Raw genomic sequence first — 23064 nt, 5'->3', positions numbered from 1 at the left:
CCTCCAGGTATTAAGTTTAAGAGCAATGTATGAGCTTTCATTAACTTATCAATTAATTCAGTGCATTTATTACGTGGTGAGCTGGTCCTTGAATAACATGCCTGGGGAGTTAAAGGGCTTATTAATTCAACTAGAAACTAAATCTTTTGCGAGAGACACTTTGTGCAGAGTGCGGTCTCTGAATTTAACTCAATCTAAAAGGTATTACCTCTGTAGGGCAGTCTGTAGAAGCAGAAATGCACTGATATTATAGACTATAATGCCAACTTTATTACGTCTACCTTATTGATGGGGTTGCTTTGGAAGACAGAAACTTTGATTACAGCTTAGAAAAGCATTAATCAATCTTTTTTTTTCTTTCTGTCCCAAACAGTTGCTGTCTGTGCCGCTGGGGTGAACTATGAAGCGACTGAGGAGGACAATGTTACCATCTCCTTCAAAACCACTGACATGGAGAGAGCCGACCAAGTGACTATAACTTTAACCAGAGGAAGTCAGAAAGAAGTGATTGAGCGATACTGTCGTTATGAGGACTGTACTCCCAAGAAAACACCAGGAGTCGTGCTGAGAATTAAAGAAGGAACCTTAACTCTTCTAAATGTGAGCTACAATAGCTCTGGTCTCTATGAAGCAAAGATCATGTCTGGAAGCGAAGTGGACACGTACAATGCTACACTTCAAGTCAACAGTAGGTGTATTACTGTAATATATCTGCCTGTAAACTTCCAGAAAAACAATACAAATGATGATGATTGTGCTCATGTAGTCATAAAAATGAATTTATTGATACTTGAACCATAATGAAATCGCAAAGTATTTTATGTAACGTTTTTCAGACACACTGCTATAAATCACACAGTGATGTGGATTCAAACCACAGAGACTGATCCCCAACCATCGAGTGATAATATTTAGATGATATTGATGTAACTAGACAATTAGACTTTGAGGAAAAACCCTTCTGATAATTCGGCAGATAGTAAGAGTCTCTAAAGTAGGGCTCGTCAGTAATATTTTAAGGTGCTTCTCAAAGTGAAAGGTCGTTTAATTTATGTTTTCTAATCTGAATATTTCTCTTCCTGTTGTATTTTACAGAACCTGCACCATCCTTCAGTGGATCCATCTCAACACCTCCCAACGCTTCTCAACCCCCAATTCTCTCGGTTTTAATTGCTTTAGTTGTCTTAATCTCAGTGGTCTCGGGTACATTCTCTTCTTTAAATTAAGAAAATGTTTTGAAGCTCTAAATATTAGGGCTGCACCAAAACCACACATGAAGGTCCAGATAGTTTGAAGGGATGACAGTTTTTAAGAAACAATCTCTGCTGTAAACAATCCAGGGAACCCTTTTATATACTAATCAAACTTTCAGGTACATTAAAACAGTTTTACTCAGTATTTGCAGAGAAAAGCTGTATTTAGATATGAATCATCTGACTGGATGCACTTGAATAAGAAACATGTTACATATAATACTTATATGAAAGGATGAACTGTCTTCTATGTTTCTGTTAAGACCTGATGAACAACTATCAGCTGTACGGCATCAATAAAACACTCCTGATCTACATCCTGGACTCTGTCTCTTCAATTATGATCCAGCAGATTCACATCTGTCATGCATGTACATGTATCAAAATCAGAAAAGGTTGATTTTGTGAAAGTATGCATTTATGGATTGATTCATGACAAGAATTAATGCGCACAAGCGGGAAAAAAAGATACCTTAATAATTTGCTTTTGTGAAGCTGCTTTGTGAATTATCCTTTTGATAATAACCAGTGACGTACACTTTTCATGAATGAGAAAACGCTTCAGAGTCTAAACTCTATTAAGGTCAAATGCTATTTCAACAATCCATTATCAAGGATTAAACTCATGAAAACAGAACAAAAAATAACAAACTTCACTACACAACATCCACTCTTGATCTACGTTGTGAAGATGTAACTTAATGTTTAACTTAAACCACGTGCGATCTCATTTTAGCATAACGATTAGCATGAAGTAACGTTACAATCTTTGTTAATTTAACAACATCACTCTAACACATATTCACAAAAATAAACAGTCTCATGACAACTATACTGTTTTAACTTATAATGAAAAAAATTATGATACATTTGTTACCTGATAAAGGGAGAACAGGACGAAAACTCGTGCTGCTGTCTCTCCTACCGGATACTCCAAACACTGTAAAAAGCTCTTCAAGAGTGTTGTCTATAGGAATTAATTTTAAAAAGTATATTTCTTCCAATAAATTGGTTTCCTTTTCTTTTTGAATTCATTTAAGTTTTACATAGGTAAAAAGCGTGAATGTTTTTGTAACTTATTATTACCTATTAAAAATTTGATTTTACCGACATTCACAACAAATTGCTTCTACAAAACTCTATTTAAGTGTTTATATCCAAAGTAAAACGGCACGACACGACGCGCGCTGCAGCAGAACCACGAAATCGTTGCTCACTGTCACCTGTACCGGACCAGTTTCCAATTTCTGTGGAGTTTTTGATGGATTTATACAACGTGCAACACACGTAAGTAACTATTTACATCGTATAAATTTAGGTTTTAACCGAATGAGCACGCATTTATTGCACTATAAAATGTATATGCGTCGCCAGGTTTCAGACAGTAACGTGTGTCAGTTTTGCAGGCGCCATGCGGCCTTACGGAAGGTCTTGAAATTAACATTAATCTTAAAACAACAATCGCTAACGTTAACGTAGGATGGGTATATGTGAGAGATACTGACAAATTGTGTTTCTACTTAGTTTGGGGACTTGTTTAAGGAGTTTAATAACGTTAGCGTTGGTGAACGTGAATTATTTTCTCAAATCACTCGTCTTAAATTGGCTTGAAAATTAGTAGCATGGTCTCTCATGCTCGCACATGTGTCAGTTAAAAGTTACGTTAACTGCTAGGTTTGTAGTCACAGTTGTTGTCCCTGCATGATTGAAAAAGATGAAGACGTATTTATATTTTTGGCGCCTCTCTCTCTCTGCAACGTATCATAACAATTTGTAAATATGTATAGGTGTGTTGCTCTCTCGTCGTTTTGAATGAGGGTAAAAGAGTTGTTATACTTAAAATAGAAACGTTGATGTATTTGTTTGAAATACTTTATATTGTCTTAAATCATTTGATGAACTAAAAGGTTGAAATATTAATTTTTGCATTGCAATAACATCAATGATCCTGACATTTTCATAATCTCTTCTTTCATTTGTGTTGTTATTCTAGAAGACCATCAGATCTACTGGGAGAAGCAGTTTATGGAGTAGGTAAGCTCTTTAGTAGGTGGAATTGAGATACAATGTTTCAGAGGTTTGTTGTTATCTGTCATTTAGAGGAATTAAGGTAACCAAAAGTCAGTTACTCACAACACAACAAGATTTATTTGAGAGATGGCACCCTACTGACATCACCCAGCGTCAAAGCGGATAACTTGGAGCGCCTGGCAGAGGCCATGTTTTGCTACACAGCGTATCCCAACAATGCCCAAATATCTGCAGTAGCACAGGCACTAATAGAAAGGCATCCCTGTTTGAAGGAGCCTGGATCGTTTAATGGAATTTATGGGTAGCAACAAAGCCTGAAATACAAATGTGGAAACTATCGTACCAAACGTAAAGCATTGGGAAGCCCTGAACTCCTGATAAACTCAATGAAACAAGATGGGAGATGACCGAAAACCTGCTAAAAACATCAAGAAACCAAAGAGGGCAGAAGTAAACTACCTGCCTCAGCACCCTTCTGGTGAAACTGACAGCAGCCTTGAGAATGTGAGGCTTGACCTAATAGAAGCCAGCAAGAAAAGGGATGTCAAAAGCATAAATGACATGATGGCCAGGACATATAGCTGGAGAAGAATGGAAGTGGTTGCCCAGTCCCCAGATGTGCCAAAATTCAAAGAAAGATGGCCTGCCCTCTTTGAACCATTCCAGGTAAATGATTTATCACTGACATGCTGCTTACTCAGTTTTTGTTTAAATGCAAATAACAGTGAACAAGGTTGTTGTTATGTGATGCTAGACACACTTCTTGGTGATCACATACTGAAGATCCACCCCACATGTTTTATGGATTACTGGATTGCATAAGAATGAAAGGTTGTGTTCCAAATAACAGTCAAACAATTGATGTGTTACAGATAAATGAAGAATTCCGAAGGTGTGCTGCAGTTCCACTAGAATCAGTGTTTATGTCCCAGCTGGACAAACTTCTTGACCTGTTTAGTGCGAAGGGTGGAACGGCTGGTCAACGCATCAAGAACTTGTTATTGGAACTGATACAGGTGAGGCAAAAGTGGCAACAATGTTGCAGATGCATATTGATACAATCAGTACTGTATTTACTTGTCTTGCGTAATTGGGTGAATACTGCAAAAATATTTTTTTTACATTACTTTTAGGGTTAAATATAAAAAAGTGTGTGTGTGTGTGTGTGTGTGTATATATGTTTATGTGTATATATAATGTGAGTTCAGATGCAAAAGCCTCTAAAAGCCAACTTGGTCAAAAATGAGATAATGATGCTGAGTTAATGCTCTCCACACATAGTACATGTTCATCAAGTACTTTTACTTCAGATGCGCTAAACGCCAGCCTCAAGTTTGAGAAGTATCAGTACTTGCATAGAAACCTAGACAAAGTAGCCAGAAAGAAATGCTATTTCAATTAGTACAGAACCACACTGATAATGACGTTGTATGTTGTAGTTATATAGTTATGTAGTTATGTAGCAAGATTAAGTTTTTCATTATTCACTTATTCTGAGTCCAGGGGTTGGGTTGTCGAGGTCCCCGCCTTTGACTGCTACCCAAACCACAAGGCACCGGCCCCTTACGGTCCCTCCTGCAGGTGGTGGGCCCACGGGAAGATGGCCCCACGTCGCTGTTTCGGGCTGAGCCCGGCCGGGTCCCGTGGGGCAAGACCCGGCCACCAGGCGCTCGCATGCCGGCCCCAGCCACAGGCCTGGCTCCATGGCGGGGCCCCGGCTGCGCCATACCGGGCGACGTCACAACTCTAGAATGTTTTTTTTCCATAGGGGTGAAGTGGACCGCTCTTTGTCTGGCTTGTCACCTAGGACCTGTTTGCCTTGGGAGACCCTACCAGGAGCATATAGCCCCGGACAACCTAGCTCCTAGGATCATTCAGGCACTCAAACCCCTCCACCGCGTTAAGGTGGCGATCCTCGGATCCTCCCAAGGGAGGTGTTCCGGGCATGTCCCACCGGGAGGAGGCCCTGGGGAAGACCTAGGACACGCTGGAGGGACTATGTCTCTCGGCTGGCCTGGGAGCGCCTCGGTGTTCCCCCGGATGAGCTGGAGGAAGTGTCTGGGGAGAGGGGAGTCTGGGCATCCCTGCTTAGACTGTTGCCCCCGTGACCCGGCCCCGGATAAGCGGAGGAAGAAGAAGAAGAAGAAGAAGAAGAAGAAGATTATTCACTTATAGGATCCAAGTACCTCTGTGGTGAAGAAGAGAGACGTCACTCAGAGATGCCTCATTAAATACATGGGAGAGAGAGGGCAAGAGCTCATCTGTGACTACTATGTAAGTATTGTTTGAAACGCATAGTTTGACTCTTTTTGGGGAAAAGCACTTATTCTTCAAATATCCATCTCATGTCTGCCTGAGTATAGTACGGAGTATGGCTTGTCTGGCTCTGTCAAAAAATCCAAAACACACCTACAAAAACCCAAATGAAGGTGCAGGAACCAGGGTCCAAAATTAACCTTTTGGTCTTCCAGTGGCTTGTAGATTGAAAAGAATGGTCATATTTTTCAAGTGCAGCTTCACAAAAGTAAAATCCTTGTTTTACGTTAATGCAGGAGTCATAATCATCTTATGATATAACTGACGACGACTTTTACTTAACCACACCTGTTAGCAGCTGAGCCCCTCTCCCCTTTAAGGATTTAGGCCTTGGAGGTGGTTGTGTGTGTGTGTGATGTAGTCTAGCAGGTTTGTTGTGAGTCTCCACCGAAAGTTGTACTATGCAGCAAGTTCAACAGGCCAGGCTTTCTTTGCAGGAGCTGGCTCGATCAAACCTTTAGTGAACTCTTAATGTGAATTTTTTTTTATTTATTTATTTTTTTTAATTTTTTTATTGAAGGCTTTTGAAGATCATTCTGTTGCAACTTACTGTTCTATTTTTTTTTTCTCATACAGGGAAAAACAGAGAGCAGTGTCCATGAGGACTTGAAAATGCACAATATGCAGATATATGTCTGTCGTGAACCAGATGCAGTGGGCATCATCATTGAGGGAATCCCAGTGGTTACTAATCTTGGTAATCTGGCCAGGGCATGTTGCCTGCTTCTGGGGATGACATATGCTCTGAACCTGCAGTATCCACCACAACTCCGCAAAACATTTGAGGTGTTCCAAAGACTCTTTGTGGGACTTGACACACTGCGCCAAAAGCCTTCCTCCAGATTTATGACACTCAAAAACAAACTTCTGAGTTAGCAGATCAAATGCCAGTGTCACAAACACACCCGCCAGATCACCGTCTCCCACGCCAATCACCCGCTCATCATCCCCGGAATTCTAGTCACCTGTTCACCACACCTGTCAGTAATCACTTCAACCCCATATATACACCGAAAGCCCAGTCGTTCATCGGCTGGGATTGAGGTCACCGCCACAAAGATGGCGCCGTTGAGTTCGGCTGCCGTCACGACCGCTCCTGCAAAACTTTTTGTTTTTCTTTTAATTGCTAGTATTTTGGACAGTCTGCGCGGTTTTCTTTATATAAGATGGCTATTACTACATACGACCGAGCCACTCTTATATCTATTGGTGTACAATGCACCCAACTTTCGCCGTTTTTAAACCCGGACCCATGTTGGCCGAGCGAGATCCTGACGAAGACAAAAGGACGCGACCCGCACCGGCGTCCACGAGGAAACGCGAGCGGCGTCAGGAACAGGTTGAGGCACGCCACACCGCGTTCCCTACCTAGTGTCCTGTTAGCCAACGTCCAGTCTCTGGAAAACAAGCTCGATGACCTCAGGGCAAGGATCAAGTTCCAGAGAGACATTCGGGACTGCAACCTCCTCTGCTTCACCGAGACATGGCTGAACCCAGCGGTACCGGACCACGCCATACAACCGGCCGAGTTTTTCTCTGTTTACCGCATGGACAGAACAATGGAGTCGGGAAGACACGGGAGGTGGAGTGTGTCTGATGGTGAACAACCGCTGGTGCGACAGCGAGCGTTGTTCCTCTCTCACGCTCCTGCACACCAAACCTGGAACTTCTGACCATCAAATGTCGCCCTTTCTACCTTCCACGGGAATTCAGCTCGGTCATAGTCAGCGCCGTTTATATTCCACCTCAAGCGGACACGGACACTGCAATATGGGATTCGACCCACCTCACAACACACCAGTCACAGCACCGGGACGCCGCACTCATTGTGCTGGGGGATTTTAACAGTGCAAACCTCAAGCGCGCACTGCCGAACTTTCACCAGCACATCACCTGCCCCACCAGGGGCGAAAGGACACTTGATCACTGTTACACACCCTTCAGAGAGAGCTACAAGGCAAAATCATGCCCACCGTTTGGTAAATCGGACCATGCCGCCATTTTCCTCGTACCTGTTTACAAACAGGCTGAAACAGGAAGCCCCGGTACAGAGGGAGGTGTCACGCTGGACTGACCATTCGGTGGCCGCTCTGCAGGACGCTTTGGATGACGCAGACTGGGCCATGTTCAGGTGTAGCTCCGAGGACGTCAACGTGTTCACGGAAGCGGTGGTGGGATTCATCGGGAAACTAGCGGATGACACGGTAGAGAAAACCGTCATCAGGACGTTTCCCAACCAGAAGCCGTGGGTAGACAAAACTATCCGCGACTCTCTGAGATCCCGCTCCGTAGCCTATAACGCGGGGATTGTCACCGGGGATATGTCTGAATACAAGGCTGCGTCAGACAGCGCATGCAGAGCGGTAAAGGAGGCAAAGAGGCGCTACGGGAGGAAACTTGAGTCACAGTTTCAACACAGTGACTCTAGGAGCCTTTGGCAGGGACTGAGAAACATCACGGACTATAAAACGCCAACCTCCAGAGTGGAGAGCGCGGATGCTTCTCTGGCAGACGAGCTAAACACCTTTTATGCTCGTTTCGAGGCTGCAGCTAATCACGCTAGCGCCGCTAGCGGCATGATGAACAGCACGCACGCCGAGAGAGCCGGAGAGGAAATCACGTTCACCATTTCGGAGCACGACGTAAGGAGGGCATTCAGGAGAGTGAACACCAGGAAGGCAGCAGGACCTGACGGCATCACAGGTCGGGTTCTGAGAGCCTGTGCTGACCAGCTAGCACCGGTGTTCACTGAGATATTTAATCTCTCCCTGAAACAGTCTGTAGTCCCCTCGTGTTTCAAAGAGTCCATCATTGTTCCTGTGCCGAAGAAACCTCAACCATCTTGCCTTAATGATTACCGCCCTGTAGCTCTGACGTCTGTAGTGATGAAGTGCTTCGAGAGACTCATCAGAGACTTCATCACCGCATCACTACCGGACACACTGGACCCACTACAGTTTGCTTACCGCCAAAACCGGTCTACGGAGGATGCCATCACACACCTCCTCCACACAACCACAAGCCACCTGGATTTTAGGAAAGGGAACTATGTGAAAATGCTGTTCGTGGACTATAGTTCAGCGTTCAACACCATAGTTCCCTCCACGCTCACCTCGAAGTTGGAGGTCCTGGGACTCAGCCCATCCCTGCGTCACTGGATCACTAACTTCCTGACCGACAGACCACAAGCCGTACGGATGGGAAAACACACCTCATCCTCCCTCACTCTCAGCACTGGAGCCCCTCAGGGTTGTGTTCTGAGCCCCCTGCTGTACTCGCTGTACACACATGACTGTGTGGCCACTACAAACTCCACCACCATCATTAAATTTGCTGACGACACTGTCGTGGTGGGCCTGATCTCCAACAACGATGAGATGGCCTACCTTCAGGAGATCAACAACCTGGAGAGATGGTGTCAGGAGAACAATCTTCTCCTGAACGTCAGCAAAACAAAGGAGTTAATAGTGGACTTCAGCACGAAGCAGGTGCGCTCTTACCATCCCATCATGATCGACGGGACCCCAGTGGAGAGAGTGGACAGTTTCCGGTACCTGGGTGTTCACATCACGCAGGACCTGTCTTGGTCCTGTCACATCAACACCCTGGTGAAGAAGGCCCGGCAGCGTCTATACCATCTGAGGCGGCAGGGACTTCAGACTCCCATCTCAGGTGCTCAGGAACTTTTACACCTGCACCATCGAGAGTGTCCTGACGGGAAACATCACCTCCTGGTTCGGGAACAGCACCATGCAGGACAGGCGAACCCTTCAGAAGGTGGTGCGGTCAGCTGAGCGCACCATCCGCACTGAGCTCCCTGTGCTGCAGCACATCTACAACAAGCGGTGCTATACCAGAGCCAGGAAGATCGTGGAAGACCTCAGCCATCCCAACAATGGACTCTTTTCTCTGCTGCGTTCAGGAAAGCGCTGCGTTCCCTGAAGGCAAACACAGAGAGAATGAGGAGGAGCTTCTTCCTGCAGGCCATTCGGAGTCTGAACCAGAGAACACCCAGCACCTAAATACCGGATTCCCATGTTCACCCCTCTTTCCCCAGATACTCGCCACTTACATTTGGACAATTGCACTAGCCACTTTGCACTGGACATTGCACAGCCACTTTACACTTACACTTATACACTTTACACTTTATGTCTTATACTTTATATTTATATTCCATTTTATTTTATTTTTTTATATTCTACTTTGCACACTTCTTTTTATACATATTTTTATATTTTATATTTATATATACATTTAAATTTTGTTTCTATTTTGATGCTGGACGGTTGTAAAGAACATTTCACTGCATGTCGTACCATGTATGTATGTGTATGTGACAAATAAAATTTGAATTTGAATTAGAAATTGAATTTGAACAAGCTTCTGCCTGCGCTATCTCTAGCGATCTCCTGAGGAAAACCCCTTTCGAATACGGAATTTCTGCACTTGAGTATTCGCATTGTGTTTTACTTTTGTTTTGAGCTTATGTTTCCTCCGCGTTTCGACAATAAATCTATTAAATCTATTCAAGTGTTCTCCTGTCTGCCTGCCTCGTCTCTCCTCGAATCGTGACAGCCAGCCTCACACCAAATGGCAATCTTGTTGTGTTTTTCAGAAGAAGGCCCTTTATTTTATTTCAGAGTCAAATGTTTGATTAGAATATGGTGCAAACATGTTCTTTTATTAGTTTATTATGTTTTAATACATATTAAAATGTACCATGCACTAAAGTCAGTCCTTTTATTGTATGTAAATTGCTCAGGTTGTCACTATATTGTCGTTGTCAGTGTTAAGAGTACACAGATTGCACTTTGAAGGTGTTCTATGATGCACTTTAAGAGGTTAGAAGTTTCTGTAATTTTTAATGTTAAAATGTTTATTACATTAAAATTGATTACAGAAACTTAATGCACCCAATTGTTTGTATATGGCAGCAGTTATAGAGTAATAAACATTGGAAACGATTACCTCGCTTTCATTATTAAATACTAACTAATTATTTCAAGTGGATTGAAGAAATAATTTGTTTAAATTAATGAGTAAATTAATTAATTAAAATCAAAAAGTTATTTTTTTATTTTAAATGTTACTTATTTAAACTAAGTATGATTTGGTCAATCTGCTGTTCTTTGTCACATTGGTAAAACTCAAATGTTTTGCTTTAACTCGTAGACTCTACTTAATTTTTTAGCATACAGTAAAACAAATAATATAGAGTTTTACCAACTCAAAATAACAAGAAGTTCACTAAACTTAGAAAAAATAGTTGGAAAATGTTGCCTTAATTTTTTTGAGTTGAATCTAAGTAACAGTTTTTACAGTGCATGGACTTTGGGCTTATTCGTATTCGTGACGTCTGCTTATGTGTTAAAGCTCCCGGGGGGGAGTCCCGAGGTTACAACATGTCTGCATTTACAAAGTGCCACTAACACCTACCACAAAATGCATAGACATATATGTAGTGAAACACTTACTCTGATCATTTCCTGTATTCTTATTCATTTCCTGTATTCTTATTCATTTCCTGTACTACGACGTCTAGTACTGTAATGCTCATATTCTGTGGTCTGGGCGAAGTAAGATGTTTCCGGAACTACAATCCAGTCAATGAGTGTTTATTAAATCTGTAAAAAGTAGAAAAGCAAGTCGCGTTAAGTTGTGTTTGTGTACAAAATGCACGTCGCTTGTTGTGTCCAAGTAGTACTGTTAGCTGTATCGTGTGAACTGTTAGGAATAAAGTTATTTTGTCTTTTCATTTCGAAACTGGTAGGTGTTTGGCGGCCACACTTGACATGCTAAGAGATTTTTACTATATTCCCATTAACCGCATGTATTTTTAGCCTGGGCAGCGCTTAATAACAAAAATTTGATTCTTCCAAAAATTCATGAACATTTACGTCGTTCACAGAGGTTTACACCTCACTTCTTGGCTTTTAATGTAACTGAACCTCGTAGATGACACCGCACCGCGTGCACAATTATTAGGTTGTATTTTTGAGGATTCATTATGTTACTGTACAACTACAGTGCTCTCGCTTTCAATCCAAAACGCTGACAAACCCTTAGGACATTCTCCTGCGACCCTGTTGATACTTCAAGAGCGCTGCATCCCTTTTTACAATTTTTGACTTTTCAGAGTCAGAGTCATCTCTTTTTTTGGCCCATTTTTCCTGAGGAGAAGAATCTGCCTAATAATTACGCACACCTTGATCTCCTTAGGCTCGTTACACAAAAACCCATCACCTGATATGCATTGAATCCAACAAGCATTCGAGTTTCTACGGCTTGGAGTTGGAAATTCCAAAAACAATCACTTGCTTAATAATTGTGTATAGTCCTAACATAGTTAATAACAGCGTTTAACCAAACTAACAAAATGGTACCAGATAGAAGTAACTTGGTGATGTAAAAGTTATTTACAGTAATAATATTTTTAACGGTTAAATGCAGTTTTACGTTTAAATATCGTTGGAGACATTATTACCTATTATTTTTGAGTTGCAGATTTTGTTCTGACCGGGTTGATTTCGGGCCGTGCTCGTGACAGTTTGTCTTGAACTAATTACCGCTCGTAGAAAGGAAAACGGATTCAAGTCGCCTTCGATTTTGTTTTGTTGTTTGCAAACGCCAGTTAAATGGATTGAATCCGAATCCGAAACGTATTTATTTGATTAAAGGCAAAAGCACACAGCTACTAAACGAACAGGACCGCCATCCAGTTAAACCCCGGCTACGTCTTTCTTTTTAGATGTTTAGCTTGAATGAAGTTTAACTCAAGTAAAATGTTAACTCGGTAGGAGCCTGATTAAAGATACGTAAGTAGCTTAATTTGAGAAATTCAAGAACGTTTAGTTAACAAAATACATGGTGAGTTTATAGTATTTATATTTACAGTAACTTTCCAGCAGTCTACCAATGCTTCGTTTAATTTTTTTAATTTAATTTTAATACAGCTAAAATAAATTCCATTCACCCATCTTAACACTTTTCTCCGTTCCATTGATAAAAGATTCGTTTCTATCCCGGATTCGTCATATATATATATATATATATATATATATATATATATATATATATATATATATATACACACACACACTGTAATATTTTGAGTCGGTATTAAAAAACATTATTTCATGTATTTGGTGTAATGCAATGTGTTCACTAATTTTATAAGATTTCTGATATTATAGTCATTTAATAAACGGAGAAATGCGTACAAAATCTTGTTTTGGAGAGCATCCGCGAAAAAAAGACTGATTCTTGGTAATTATTCAACAAAGTATTCATGTGGTTTATTCTGTCTGAATCTGTGGTTAGCTGCAATCCATCACATACCATTTGTTCTGACACAGTTTAACTTCTTATCATATTTGTTATCTCAGGAACTCTTTTGCTGCCCAGACTAGTCATCTTGTTTTTTGTGGTTTAAATAAATTAGCGCTGAACCTGCAAACCGAATCCGTCTTCTTTCCTGACTCAAGACGACAGTAATAACCGCTCTGCCATATAACTGTAGTTTCGTAAACGTTTGCTTAGCATTTATAAAGTTTGCACAGTTGAAATACGGTTTTGTTTTACGTTTATTTAAATGCACTTATCTTCAGAGGTAAAAATGTGGTCATAAATACAGCTCAACTAACAAAATAACGGTCAACAATAAAATAACAACAACCTTGAGACGGATATAAGAGAAAGATGTCTTTATTTGGCCAATGCAGAAATATATTGCGGCACAAAATATCAATCGATCGATCATTTTTATTTATACAGCGCTTTTAAGAACACAGGTTGCATTAAAGCACTGAACAGTATAAAGAGAAGAATACAATGACAAATATAAAAAGTATAAGAAGAAATAGCAAAAGTAACATCGTTCTTCATTTAAGGACATCGTTTTCTGTTATAAGGCACTGCTCGGACAAAATAAAAGTCTTTTTTAATTGAGCAGGATGTGTGAAGGTATATGAAGGGAGATATGAGAAAAATCTCTTTGTAGGTCAGCATGACCACGAGACACCTACTTCTCAAATATATATATATAGAAATATATTAAAATGATTTAGAATGAACGAGTGATACAGTGATTCGATTAATGAAAAGCCAATGATTGCTCTTCATCCTCCTCCTCCTCCTCAGTGAGTAAACACGGACGCACTGAACTCTGGGATAGTTCTGGTCTGGTCTCCTCAACAGAGAGAGAGATATCTATATAGAGAAGATAAAAACACAGCTTAAACACCGAGTGTTATATTTATTCTGGAACTAATGAACGAATAAATAACACGTTTATTAAGAAAAACAGTAGTAGACGTACTCCGAGAGGGAAAGACAGAAGTCATCATCTTCCTCCAGGCAGCAGACAGACAGAAGAAGACTGAAGAACAGACTCGTGTGACTGAACACACTGAACACACACACACACACACACACACACACACACACACACACACACACACACAGGTGTTATATAGCGCCATCTGTCTTTGAACAGGGTTTCCCTGATGATACTCTGGGCAAAGTGTTACGCTTACCCTATTTATGTACAATTATTATAAAAAGAAGTTATCGGATTGAATAAATTGTACCATTACTCTGTGACTTTACAAAGTGTTTGAGGACGTAAAGCTCTAAATAAACCTTAAACCTTAATAAAAAAAACCCCGGACAGATGTTTTGCGCGTACTCGTACTTACTGTAACGAGCTCAACCCGGACTGATGCTTTGCGCGTACTCGTACTATAACGAGCTCAAACCCCGGACTGGATCGTAGTGTCACTTAACACTGATTAGAGCAAAACAGAAACCCACTAAACTACATAAAACAAGACAAAAAGTTCAGAATTGCTGTTTGATTGTTTTATTTATTTTTTTTGTACCGCGGCAGCTTTACTGTTAAACAGTTCACGAGCCACAACTAACATTCAAAACAAATACTTTTAACTTCACTCTGCTCAAGTTTCTCACGTGTTACAAGCTACCAGTTTGTGGAGGTTTGCACGAATAAAATATACGATAATGTATCGACTTACTTGTCGCGGTGTCCGACGCGATTCCAGAACTGCTAGAGAACATACCAAGGGGGCATGATAGACACCGGCACTGAGCACAAGGGGCGGGACTAGAGAGCGGGATAGTGACGCACTGGAGAACTGAACAAGGGGGCGGGGCTAACAATGTTATGTTTTTTGTCAGGGAAAATACAGCACGAGGTGATGACTTTTATTAGAAAAAAAGATAAATTAATAAAACATTTAAAACATTTAAGTCCTTTTTATATATAACGTGTGTTTTAATGTTGTTTTGCAAGATGAAAAAGTAATAATAAAATAAAATAAATAAAAGCTAAGTTTAGCAACAACAACAACAACAACAAATGCTGCGTTCGTGTTTTAAAATGAAGTAATTTTCAAATATAAAAGCGTCGAAAAGTCCTCCAGCGACTCACACAGAACATAACTGGGGCTTTTGATTAGGTTTGGGCTTTTAATCGCGTCTTTGTCAAAGGTTTATTGGACGTTGTCTAACTCATTTGGCCTAAAATATGCATTGTGTACTTGTTCGCTTTAAAAGGGCTTTGCTCTTTCATGGCAAACCGATTCTGGGGCTTCAGGAGTGAGAATATAACCTTGAAGAGAAAAAGAAGAGAAATTTGAGAAGACCAATGAAGAAATTAAATATACACTCATTTGCATATTTTCTTATGTCTTCATGTATCAGTTAAATTATATATTAGTTCTGATATTATTCTGTAAACTGTGTATTATATATAGACTTCTCTTAAGTTACAAAATTATTCACGTTTCATTCACAAATACCTAAATCACTTTTTTTTTTTAATAATTGCGTTATTATGAACGAGTGTAGTTCTTTATTAGTTCACTAGGTGGCGCCAGAGAGTTATTGTGATATATTCCTGTGATCCTATTTTCAAGAATGGTTTATTTAAAATCATCCATTCAACAACCTTGAGAGGATATAAGGGAAAGATGTCTTTATTTGGCCAATGCAGAAATATATCGCGCACAAAATATCAATCGATCGATCATTTTTATTTATACAGCGCTTTTAACAACACAGGTTGCATCAAAGCACTGAACAGTATAAAGAGAAGAATACAATGACAAATATAAAAAGTATAAGAAGAAACAGCAAAAGTAACATCGTTCTTCATTTAAGGACATCATTTTCTGTTATAAGGCACTGCCCGGACAAAATAAGTCTTTTTTAATTGAGCAGGGTGTGTGAAGGTATATGAAGGGAGATATGGGAAAAATCTCTTTGTAGGTCAGCATGACCACGAGACACCTACTTCTCAAATATATATATATAGAAATATATTAAAATGATTTAGAATGAACGAGTGATACAGTGATTCGATTAATGAAAAGCCAATGATTGCTCTTCATCCTCCTCCTCCTCCTCAGTGAGTAAACACGGACGCACTGAACTCTGGGATAGTTCTGGTCTGGTCTCCTCAACAGGGAGAGAGATATCTATATAGAGAAGATAAAAACACATCTTAAACACCGAGTGTTATATTTATTCTGGAACTAATGAACGAATAAATACCACGTTTTTTAAGAAAAACAGTAGTAGACGTACTCCGAGAGGGAAAGGCAGAAGTCATCATCCTCCTCCAGGCAGCAGACAGACAGAAGAAGACTGAAGAACAGACTCGTGTGACTGAACACACTGAACACACACACACACACACACACACACACACACACACACACACACACAGGTGTTATATAGCGCCATCTGTCTTTGAACAGGGTTACCTGATGATACTCTGTGCAAAGTGCTATGTGCAATTATTATAGAAAGAAGTTATCGGATTGAATAAATTGTACCATTACTCTGTGACTTTACAAAGTGTTTGAGGACGTAAAGCTCTAAATAAACCTTAAACCTTAATAAAAAAAACCCCGGACAGATGCTTTGCGCGTACTCGTACTTACTGTAACGAGCTCAAACCCCGGACTGGAACGTAGTGTCACTTAACACTGATTAGAGCAAAACAGAAACCCACTAAACTACATAAAACAAGACAAAAAGTTCAGAATTTGCTGTTTTTTTTGTTTGATTTTTTTTTGTACCGCGGCAGCTTTACTGTTAAACAGTTCACGAGCCACAACTAACAGCAATACATCCATAGGCTACAATAAACAACACACACATTTACACAGATACTTTTAACTCCACTCTGCTCACATTTCTCACGTTTTACAAGCTACTCGTTTGTGGAGGTTAGCACAAAAAAATATACGATAGTGTATCGACTTACTTGTCGCAGTGTCCGACTGGATTGCTAGACGGGGTGCTAGACGCCGATGCCAAGCGCACGGGAAACGGGAAACCAATAAACGCGCTCCATTGACTCTGACCCCGCCCCTAGGCGCATAGGGGCGGGGCCAGAGTCCATGGAGCGCGTTTATTGGTCGAAGGTAAGGTTCTTTCCAAATGCTAGGAGGTTGAAAAATTCATGTCACACATAAAACGCTACAGTTTTTTAAGGTCCAAGTCAAAGATGCTTTAGCACCCGCTGGTTTATCTGTCCTGAATGAAAGGCCTGGTACTTTTTCCACTGCGCATTAAATACAATAACACTTATTACTTCATGCTGGGAATTAGAGAAAGATTCGGTCTATCCTTTCTAAAGCAGTGTCACACCATTATAGCTGTTTTGATTGTTATTTTTCAAGTTTTCATAATATTTGGTTTTTAGAGATTGTTAGATGTATTATATATCATAATTAAATGTATATATGTTTTTTTAAATAATTAGTATTATTAGTAAATGATTAGAGCGAGATTATATATATATATATATATATATATATATATATATATATATATATATATATATATATATTATATATACAAACACACCCGCCAGATCACCGTCTCCCACGCCAATCACCCGCTCATCATCTCCGGAATTCACTTGTTCACCACACCTGTCAGTAATCACTTCAACCCCATATATACACCGAAAGCCCAGTCGTGGGTTTGAGGTCACCTCCACAAGCTTCTGCCTGCGCTATCTCTAGCGATTTCCTGAGGAATACCCCTTTCGAATACGGAATTTCTGCACTTGAGTATTCGCATTGTGTTTTACTTATGTTTTGAGCAAATGTTTGCTCGGCGTTTCGCCACTCCTACGTTTTATTAAATCTATTCAAGTGTTCTCTGTCTGCCTGCCTCGTCTGCCTGCCTCGTCTCTCTCGAATCGTGACATATATATATATATATATATATATATATATATATATATATATATATATATATATAGGTATGCAGTCTTCATAAGGCAATAGTATTTATTATAATAGATTTTTGTGTCTAAAAAGTCACACAGCAAAACTATGTTTTTTTTTTGTCAGGCAAAATACAGCACGAGGTGATGACTTTTATTAGAGAAAAAAAATGATAAATCGATAAAACATTTAAAACACGAGCAGGTCAGTCCTTTTTATCTATAACGTGTGTTTTAATGTTTTGCAAGATGAAAAAGTAATAATAAAATAAAAGCTAAGTTTAGCAACAACAACAACAACAACAAATGCTGGGTTCGTGTTTTAAAATGAAGTAATTTTCAAATATAAAAGCGTCGAAAAGTCCTCCAGCGACTCACACAGAACATAACTGGGGCTTTTGATTAGGTTTGGGCTTTTAATCGCGTCTTTGTCAAAGGTTTATTGGACGTTGTCTAACTCATTTGGCCTAAAATATGCATTGTGTACTTGTTCGCTTTAAAAGGGCTTTGCTCTTTCATGGCAAACCGATTCTGGGGCTTCAGGAGTGAGAATATAACCTTGAAGAGAAAAAGAAGAGAAATTTGAGAAGAACAATGAAGAAATTAAATATACACTCATATGCATATTTTCTTATGTCTTCATGTATCAGTTAAATTATATATTCTGATATTATTCTGTATACTGTGTATTATATATAGACTTCTCTTAAGTTACAAAATTATTCACGTTTCATTCAAAAATACCTAAATCACTTTTTTTTTTAATAATTGCGTTATTATGAACGAGTGTAGTTCTTTATTAGTTCACTAGGTGGCGCCAGAGAGTTATTGTGATATATTCCTGTGATCCTATTTTCAAGAATGGTTTATTTAAAATCATCCATTCAACAACCTTGAGAGGATATAAGGGAAAGATGTCTTTATTTGGCCAAAGCAGAGATATATCGCGGCACAAAATATCTATCAATCATTTTTATTTATACAGCGCTTTTAACAACACAGGTTGCATCAAAGCACTGAACAGTATAAAGAGAAGAATACAATGACAAATATAAGAAGTATAAGAAGAAATAGCAAAAGTAACATCGTTCTTCATTTAAGGACATCATTTTCTGTTATAAGGCACTGCTCGGACAAAATAAAAGTCTTTTTTAATTGAGCAGGGTGTGTGAAGGTATATGAAGGGAGATATGAGAAAAATCTCTTTGTAGGTCAGCATGACCACGAGACACCTACTTCTCAAATATATATATATAGAAATATATTAGAAATGATTTAGAATGAACGAGTGATACAGTGATTCGATTAATGAAAAGCCAATGATTGCTCTTCATCCTCCTCCTCCTCCTCAGTGAGTAAACACGGACGCACTGAACTCTGGGATAGTTCTGGTCTGGTCTCCTCAACAGAGAGAGAGATATCTATATAGAGAAGATAAAAACACATCTTAAACACCGAGTGTTATATTTATTCTGGGACTAATGAACGAATAAATACCACGTTTTTTAAGAAAAACAGTAGTAGACGTACTCCGAGAGGGAAAGACAGAAGTCATCATCTTCCTCCAGGCAGCAGACAGACAGAAGAAGACTGAAGAACAGACTCGTGTGACTGAACACACTGAACACACACACACACACACACACACACACACACACACACACACACACACACACACACACACAGGTGTTATATAGCGCCATCTGTCTTTGAACAGGGTTACCTGATGATACTCTGTGCAAAGTGTTACGCTTACCCTATTTATGTACAATTATTATAAAAAGAAGTTATCGGATTGAATAAATTGTACCATTACTCTGTGATTTTATAAAGTGTTTGAGGACGTAAAGCTCTAAATAAACCTTAAACCTTAATAAAAAAAACCCCGGACAGATGTTTTGCGCGTACTCGTACTTACTGTAACGAGCTCAACCCGGACTGATGCTTTGCGCGTACTCGTACTATAACGAGCTCAAACCCCGGACTGGAACGTAGTGTCACTTAACACTGATTAGAGCAAAACAGAAACCCACTAAACTACATAAAACACGACAAAAAGTTCAGAATTGCTGTTTGATTGTTTTATTTATTTTTTTTGTACCGCGGCAGCTTTACTGTTAAACAGTTCACGAGCCACAACTAACATTCAAAACAAATACTTTTAACTTCACTCTGCTCAAGTTTCTCACGTGTTACAAGCTACCAGTTTGTGGAGGTTTGCACGAATAAAATATACGATAATGTATCGACTTACTTGTCGCGGTGTCCGACGCGATTCCAGAACTGCTAGAGAACTTACCAAGGGGGCATGATAGACACCGGCACTGAGCACAAGGGGCGGGACTAGAGAGCGGGATAGTGACGCACTAAAGAACTGACCAATGGCGGGACTAGAGGGCGGGATAGAGACGCACTGGAGAACTGAACAAGGGGGCGGGGCTAAAAAATGTTATGTTTTTTTGTCAGGGAAAATACAGCACGAGGTGATGACTTTTATTAGAAAAAAAGATAAATTAATAAAACATTTAAAACATTTAAGTCCTTTTTATATATAACGTGTGTTTTAATGTTGTTTTGCAAGATGAAAAAGTAATAATAAAATAAAATAAATAAAAGCTAAGTTTAGCAACAACAACAACAACAACAAATGCTGCGTTCGTGTTTTAAAATGAAGTAATTTTCAAATATAAAAGCGTCGAAAAGTCCTCCAGCGACTCACACAGAACATAACTGGGGCTTTTGATTAGGTTTGGGCTTTTAATCGCGTCTTTGTCAAAGGTTTATTGGACGTTGTCTAACTCATTTGGCCTAAAATATGCATTGTGTACTTGTTCGCTTTAAAAGGGCTTTGCTCTTTCATGGCAAACCGATTCTGGGGCTTCAGGAGTGAGAATATAACCTTGAAGAGAAAAAGAAGAGAAATTTGAGAAGACCAATGAAGAAATTAAATATACACTCATTTGCATATTTTCTTATGTCTTCATGTATCAGTTAAATTATATATTAGTTCTGATATTATTCTGTAAACTGTGTATTATATATAGACTTCTCTTAAGTTACAAAATTATTCACGTTTCATTCACAAATACCTAAATCACTTTTTTTTTTTAATAATTGCGTTATTATGAACGAGTGTAGTTCTTTATTAGTTCACTAGGTGGCGCCAGAGAGTTATTGTGATATATTCCTGTGATCCTATTTTCAAGAATGGTTTATTTAAAATCATCCATTCAACAACCTTGAGAGGATATAAGGGAAAGATGTCTTTATTTGGCCAATGCAGAAATATATCGCGGCACAAAATATCAATCGATCGATCATTTTTATTTATACAGCGCTTTTAACAACACAGGTTGCATCAAAGCACTGAACAGTATAAAGAGAAGAATACAATGACAAATATAAAAAGTATAAGAAGAAACAGCAAAAGTAACATCGTTCTTCATTTAAGGACATCATTTTCTGTTATAAGGCACTGCCCGGACAAAATAAGTCTTTTTTAATTGAGCAGGGTGTGTGAAGGTATATGAAGGGAGATATGGGAAAAATCTCTTTGTAGGTCAGCATGACCACGAGACACCTACTTCTCAAATATATATATATAGAAATATATTAAAATGATTTAGAATGAACGAGTGATACAGTGATTCGATTAATGAAAAGCCAATGATTGCTCTTCTCTTCATCCTCCTCCTCCTCCTCAGTGAGTAAACACGGACGCACTGAACTCTGGGATAGTTCTGGTCTGGTCTCCTCAACAGGGAGAGAGATATCTATATAGAGAAGATAAAAACACATCTTAAACACCGAGTGTTATATTTATTCTGGAACTAATGAACGCATAAATACCACGTTTTTTAAGAAAAACAGTAGTAGACGTACTCCGAGAGGGAAAGGCAGAAGTCATCATCCTCCTCCAGGCAGCAGACAGACAGAAGAAGACTGAAGAACAGACTCGTGTGACTGAACACACTGAACACACACACACACACACACACACACACACACACACACACACACACACACACACAGGTGTTATATAGCGCCATCTGTCTTTGAACAGGGTTACCTGATGATACTCTGTGCAAAGTGCTTTGTGCAATTATTATAGAAAGAAGTTATCGGATTGAATAAATTGTACCATTACTCTGTGACTTTACAAAGTGTTTGAGGACGTAAAGCTCTAAATAAACCTTAAACCTTAATAAAAAAAAAAACCCGGACTGATGCTTTGCGCGTACTCGTACTATAACGAGCTCAAACCCCGGACTGGATCGTAGTGTCACTTAACACTGATTAGAGCAAAACAGAAACCCACTAAACTACATAAAACAAGACAAAAAGTTCAGAATTTGCTGTTTTTTTTGTTTGATTTTTTTTTGTACCGCGGCAGCTTTACTGTTAAACAGTTCACGAGCCACAACTAACAGCAATACATCCATAGGCTACAATAAACAACACACACATTTACACAAATACTTTTAACTCCACTCTGCTCACATTTCTCACGTTTTACAAGCTACTCGTTTGTGGAGGTTAGCACAAAAAAATATACGATAGTGTATCGACTTACTTGTCGCAGTGTCCGACTGGATTGCTAGACGGGGTGCTAGACGCCGATGCCAAGCGCACGGGAAACGGGAAACTAATAAACGCGCTCCATTGACTCTGACCCGGCCCCTAGGCGGGGCCAGAGTCCATGGAGCGCGTTTATTGGTCGAAGGTAAGGTTCTTTCCAAATGCTAGGAGGTTGAAAAATTCACCTCACATATAAAACGCTACAGTTTTTTAAGGTCCAAGTCATAGATGCTTTAGCACCCGCTGGTTTATCTGTCCTGAATGAAAGGCCTGGTACTTTTTTCCACTGCGCATAAAATACAATAACACTTATTACTTCATGCTGGGAATTAGAGAAAGATTCAGTCTATCCTTTCTAAAGCAGTGTCACACCATTATAGCTGTTTTGATTGTTATTTTTGATTGTTATATAGTTTTCATAATATATGGTTTGGTGTCAATTTATATAATTCCCATATATAGTCAAGTGCGCGTGTTAATGCATGAAAGTAATTAATTCGATAGAGGAGCAGTTTCTATTTTGCATTTAAACCACTTTTTTAAAATAATTGCGTTATTAGGACCACGGGAAGGCGTGAAGGAGTGTAGTTCTTTATTAGTTCACTAGGTGGCGCTAGAGAG

General features: G+C 39.5%; 4 long non-coding RNA genes across 4 annotated transcripts; all 4 read right to left on the bottom strand.

Annotated features, from left to right (window-relative positions):
- Positions 1-13319: 13319 nt before the first annotated feature.
- LOC122332887 lies at positions 13320-14696 on the bottom strand. Its single transcript, XR_006248553.1, has 3 exons — positions 14636-14696; positions 13921-14010; positions 13320-13811 (listed from the first exon to the last, which is right to left on the bottom strand). It is a non-coding gene; the product is annotated as an uncharacterized LOC122332887 (long non-coding RNA).
- A 961-nt stretch (positions 14697-15657) lies between these two features.
- On the bottom strand, positions 15658-16952 carry LOC122332702. The gene is made up of 3 exons (XR_006248514.1): positions 16894-16952; positions 16209-16298; positions 15658-16099 (listed from the first exon to the last, which is right to left on the bottom strand). It is a non-coding gene; the product is annotated as an uncharacterized LOC122332702 (long non-coding RNA).
- A 2051-nt stretch (positions 16953-19003) lies between these two features.
- Positions 19004-20195, bottom strand: LOC122332885. Its single transcript, XR_006248552.1, has 3 exons — positions 20120-20195; positions 19396-19485; positions 19004-19286 (listed from the first exon to the last, which is right to left on the bottom strand). It is a non-coding gene; the product is annotated as an uncharacterized LOC122332885 (long non-coding RNA).
- Positions 20196-21128: 933 nt separating this feature from the next.
- Positions 21129-22565, bottom strand: LOC122332869. The gene is made up of 3 exons (XR_006248551.1): positions 22439-22565; positions 21748-21837; positions 21129-21638 (listed from the first exon to the last, which is right to left on the bottom strand). It is a non-coding gene; the product is annotated as an uncharacterized LOC122332869 (long non-coding RNA).
- Between the last annotated feature and the right edge of the window lie 499 nt (positions 22566-23064).

Source organism: Puntigrus tetrazona, unplaced genomic scaffold (genome assembly GCF_018831695.1).
Source record: "Puntigrus tetrazona isolate hp1 unplaced genomic scaffold, ASM1883169v1 S000000148, whole genome shotgun sequence".
Taxonomy (NCBI): domain Eukaryota; kingdom Metazoa; phylum Chordata; class Actinopteri; order Cypriniformes; family Cyprinidae; genus Puntigrus; species Puntigrus tetrazona.
This window is presented reverse-complemented; position numbering and strand designations above follow the sequence as displayed.